Here is a 6,000-nt window from a genome sequence, read left to right as displayed (position 1 = left end):
TCGTGAATGATCGGTGATGTATTTCGTGAATGATCGTTGATGTATTCCGTGAATGATCGTTGATGTATTTCGTGAATGATCGTTGATGTATTTCGTGAATGATCGTTGATGTATTCCGTGAATGATCGTTGATGTATTCCATGAATGATCGTTGATGTATTTCGGGAATGATCGTTGATGTATTTCCTTACTGAACAAGCATTTCACGTCAACACTTTATAAACTCCATCAAGGTTGTCAGCAAAGTCTTTAGGTAAAATGCATACTGATCGAGGCCTTTAGAACAAAATATTGGTTTTTCTTCGTCCAATGGGATTTTAATCCAAAGATTTGTCATAACACCACATGTCGCCTGAATTAAGAGGGCGCGTCTCCACATTAGTAACCGTTGTCATTCATTGGTTTATTTACATCAATCAAAACCTACACATTGACGTAAATAACCAAACATTACTAAAAATACCTACCAGATCTAAATATTGTGTAAACGAAGAATATAACAAATATTGAGCTAAACAAGAAAACAAAAATCATGATTTCTCGTTGTCATCTGGAGAAACATGTCATGTTGTGGGTCAGTTGGCAGTTCTACCGAAATCCACCCTCTCTGTGAACAAGAGGAAAAACGTTTCTCTGTAACACAGAGGTTTTCCAATATGTTCGAAGGGAAACAACTCGTCTATTTTCACTATGTCGGAATTCCCCAGGAAAATTTGCTTTCTCGATTCTGCCTTTTCATTACTTCTGATTACTTCTGATTACCTGGTTACCTCCCTTTGTACGACCTTGAAGCCGCGTGACCTTGGAGGGATGGTATTGTTTGTAAATATTTGTACCAACATGGCAATATAATCAAAATCCAAACTCAAATTCCATAAACTCGGGCTAAATATGAAAAAAGAACAGATTTACACGAAGACTCCTTAAAACACTACAAGGAAAATAAGACCACGTGTCCTAGAAGAGTAAGCGTCTTCTGCTTCATCAAAAGCAGCCATGTTAACCTTGGTCAATCCAAGTTAGTAATGTCACGTTCTCAAATGAGAGTAAGGTATACAACAATGGAACCAACTAACGAGCATCAAATACGTAAAGCTACATATAACACAAAGAAATAGAACATTTCTCGATGTGATCACCATGACGACCATAAAACACAACAGAGTAAACTGAACAATACATTTTCTATCGCAGAATATATCATTAATCTTATCATCTTGTTCCATATTCTATGTAACTCAGGTGCCGGAAAGAATTTAACCAGTCTCGTCCCTATTACAAGTATAAAACTACTTCTCAACTGCCAAACCTGTTTGATGAGAGCTATTGGCAGATGGCCACTAACATATAACCTCTGGCAGATGATCACTGACAGATGACCACTGGCAGATGACCACTGACAGATGACCACTGACAGATGACCACTGACAGATGACCACTGGCAAATGACCACTGACAGATGACCACTGACAGATGACCACTGACAGATGACCACTGGCAGATGACCACTGACAGATGACGACTGGCAGATAACCACTGGCAGATGACCACTGGCAGATGACCACTGACAGATGACCACTGACAGATGGCCACTAACATATAACCTCTGGCAGATGATCACTGACAGATGACCACTGGCAGATGACCACTGACAGATGACCACTGACAGATGACGACTGGCAGATAACCACTGGCAGATGACCACAAACGATGACCACTGACAGATGACCACTGGCAGATGACCACTGACAGATGACCACTGGCAGATGACCACTGACAGATGACCACTGACAGATGAACACTGACATATGACCACTGACATATAACCACTGACAGATGACCACTGACAGATGACCACTGACATATAACCACTGACAGATGACCACTGACATATAACCACTGACATATAACCACTGACAGATGACCACTGACATATAACCACTGGCAGATGACCACTGGCAGATGACAAATGACATATTACCTCTGGCAGACATTTACTACACGGCAGATAATGCAGAAAAAGGTAATACACATGATTTAAAGCGACCTTTTTTCGACCTCTTCAATTTAACGTGTACGTTACTTGTCTTTAAAATCTTGTGATAACATAGACACGTGACACTTATGTTGTGAAATTTTCTCTACGATACTGTTTGCCCTGTCAGAATAATTGAAGTAATTTGTTCTTTAGTTATGTCGCCACGAAAACAGCCAGGGTCAACTGAGGCGGGTTGCCTTATGGTCGCGTGGTTACCACAATGAACAGCATGCGAGATGTCCGTCGCATATCGTCCGGAGCAATTTGATAAGACTTGTTTGCCCAAGGTCAAACAAAATCAGCACAGATCGTTCCATTTCTTTGCTTACTTAAAAACACAAGCGTCGAACTGTGTTGGATCTTGGATCGAGGTAACACATGCCCACACTCTAGTTATTTGAGCTATCGCGGCCCCGAGAACTGGCGTGTTTCGCGTGTAACAATATGAATTAAATGATGAAAATTTTTATGGCACATGCCTGTTTAATTAAGAGAAAGAAATACATACGCGTGTTGTACACCATGTTACAATCTTATAGCCCAGATATAATTTATTTTTACCGTATTCATTAAAAGCAAAAATATTTTATTTGAATGATTAGGAATTTTGCCATTTGTTAGAAAACAATCAGAAACAGTGTTCGAATGTTCACGAATTAGGAACTTCAAGATTCAGTTTTCTAAAAATTTCGAAGTGCAATAAAAATAAACGTATTCAATAAATAAAACTGAGGATCGAAAATCCACATGCAATACAAGGTTCAAAATGGCGGAGGAAAATCCTTCATACAACAAGAAAGGGTGTTTGAGAACAAGAAATGAGTAATTCTATAACGAAAAACATCGAAGTCATCACTGTGTTGAAGACAATTAAAAAATATTTATTTGTGATTTAAACATTCATTGGTCAATTGTCAATAATGATCATTGTTTAAACTCAAGAAGGTTTCTTAGTCTATGACCAATAACATTTAAGAACGTTGTTTTAAGAAGCAGAACATTTAAAAGCTAGTAAGTTTGAGAAATACATTATTCAATGTTAGAGAGGAAAATTCTTGTGTCGAAGATATTTAATCATGAATGCTGTTTCGTGCGAAAACGACATGAACGATTTCGCAAGTTGTTTAATGCGTGCGTGCGTGCGTGCGTGTGTGTGTGTGTGTGGGGGGGGTTAACTTTAATAAAAATATATAAAAATATATATTGAAGATGATTAATATATACATAAAGAGAAGGACAGTGTTAATTCTTGTGTTATCAGTACACCTGATATCGCTCTAAACTTTTCGTTTGGACTATAATGTTGATGTTTTCTTTTCTCACTTTCACCCTTACGACTTCGTGCTTTTAAAAAAAACACACATTTTATTTGCATGGTCAAATGACTCTATAAAGTATTTACAGGTGTATGAGATACCTGAGCGTGATTTACAGGTGAGGTGGACAGGTAAGTCAACTCAGGTGTAGGCCCTCCCCACAGGTGCGTCATCGATCGGACACGGCCAGCCATGTTATTTACATCCGAGAGAAATTATACTGTTCCGGCCAACCTTAATGACCAGTATCGGACAGATCGAAGATACTTTATAGCTTTATAATTTACATAAAATGGAAACTCTCTCTACTCGTACCAGAACACACCCATTTTTTACGCTCCGGAAATTATCGAATATTCCCGATAATATGATTCGCTGATTGTCGGAAAGTAACAGTCCGTTAATTGAAACTTATTGATTTCTGAAAACCAATAAACAATTTATGAAATATGAACGAGGTGTGAGAAGAATCAGTTATTTTGCATCTCACGTGAGAATATTGTTTTAGCTCTTTTGGCTTTTTTGTTTGTTTGTTTGTTTGTTTGTTTTTATCATGGAAGTGGAAGTTTTTCATAGAATGTACTCCTCTGACCAAAGGAAAAATTTAAAAAATAATAAAAAAAAATCTTGATTTAAAAACAATTTTTTTCTGGTACAGACGTCTTCAGTAAAATAATTTATTTCCCCGTGTTGTTTATTATGTTTGTCTGAGTAGCATATTTTATCACAATGTAATAGTAGGCTACTTGGATACTAAGGGAAAAAATATGGTGAAAATGCTATTTTTTCATTTAATGACCTTAAAACTGCATTGCAATAAAAGAAATAAAAACTTTGAAAGGGGGCCATCTTCTTTTTCACTTTTCAAGGTTTTATGCTTGTTTTGTTTTTGTGTTGTCTCGGATTGTATCTATGTTGTTTCGGTTTGTTTTTATGTTGCCTTGGGTTTATTTGTGTTGCTATGATACGATTTTGTTGACTCGGTCCCTTGGTTTGATTCCAGTTCCTTCAGGTTGTTGTCAGGTGATCCATGTCCACCTCCGTCCCTTGGTTTGATTCCTTCAGGTTGTTGTCAGGTGATCCATGTCCACCTCGGTCCCTTGGTTTGATTCCTTCAGGTTGCTGTCAGGTGATCCATGTCCACCTCGGTCCCTTGGTTTGATTCCTTCAGGTTGTTGTCAGGTGATCCATGTCCACCTCGGTCCCTTGGTTTGATTCCTTCAGGTTGTTGTCAGGTGATCTATGTCCACCTCGGTCCCTTAGTTTGATTCCAGTCCCTTCAGGTTGTTGTCAGGTGACCATGTCCACCTCGGTCCCTTGGTTTGATTCCTTCAGGTTGTTGTCAGGTGATCCATGTCCACCTCGGTCCCTTGGTTTGATTCCTTCAGGTTGCTGTCAGGTGATCCATGTCCACCTCGGTCCCTTGGTTTGATTCCTTCAGGTTGTTGTCAGGTGAACCATGTCCACCTCGGTCCCTTGGTTTGATTCCTTCAGGTTGCTGTCAGGTGATCCATGTCCACCTCGGTCCCTTGGTTTGATTCCTTCAGGTTGCTGTCAGGTGATCCATGTCCACCTCGGTCCCTTGGTTTGATTCCTTCAGGTTGTTGTCAGGTGATCCATGTCCACCTCGGTCCCTTGGTTTGATTCCTTCAGGTTGTTGTCAGGTGATCCATGTCCACCTCGGTCCCTTGGTTTGATTCCTTCAGGTTGCTGTCAGGTGAACCATGTCCACCTCGGTCCCTTGGTTTGATTCCTTCAGGTTGCTGTCAGGTGATCCATGTCCACCTCGGTCCCTTGGTTTGATTCCTTCAGGTTGCTGTCAGGTGATCCATGTCCACCTCGGTCCCTTGGTTTGATTCCTTCAGGTTGTTGTCAGGTGATCCATGTCCACCTCGGTCCCTTGGTTTGATTCCTTCAGGTTGTTGTCAGGTGATCCATGTCCACCTCGGTCCCTTGGTTTGATTCCTTCAGGCTGTTGTCAGGTGATCCATGTCCACCTCGGTCCCTTGGTTTGATTCCTTCAGGTTGTTGTCAGGTGATCCATGTCCACCTCGGTCCCTTGGTTTGATTCCTTCAGGTTGTTGTCAGGTGTTCCATGTCCACCTCGGTCCCTTGGTTTGATTCCTTCAGGTTGTTGTCAGGTGATCCATGTCCACCTCGGTCCCTTGGTTTGATTCCTTCAGGTTGTTGTCAGGTGATCCATGTCCACCTCGGTCCCTTGGTTTGATTCCTTCAGGTTGTTGTCAGGTGATCCATGTCCACGATTTCTTGGTTTCTAACGTATTTAACCAGTCTGGTTCTGTATGGGAGGCTGTTTTATGTCCCTTACGCGTGCATTAAAGAAATATTTCCGAATAGCTTTGTTTATGCACCAGAATCTTTCAAATGAAACTATTGAGATTCCAAGAGTTATCTCCCTTCAGACGTACTTGTATAAAATTGAGACAAACTTGTCATTTCATGAGAATTTTTTTTTTAATTTTGCGAGCTTTGCCTGACAAAACTTAATATTTCGAGATCTGTTTCATAAAAATATTATATAAATTAAAACCAGATTTGATGGACTAAATCTAGATTTGAAATACTTTTGATTAAATAACTCTGAAATGTTAGATTTTGACAGGTTATAAAACCAAAAATCCGAAA

Source organism: Ylistrum balloti, unplaced genomic scaffold (assembly GCF_031769215.1).
Source record: "Ylistrum balloti isolate Yb309-2 unplaced genomic scaffold, AGI_CSIRO_Ybal_v1 Utg371268, whole genome shotgun sequence".
In the NCBI taxonomy this organism is placed as follows: domain Eukaryota; kingdom Metazoa; phylum Mollusca; class Bivalvia; order Pectinida; family Pectinidae; genus Ylistrum; species Ylistrum balloti.
This window is presented reverse-complemented; position numbering follows the sequence as displayed.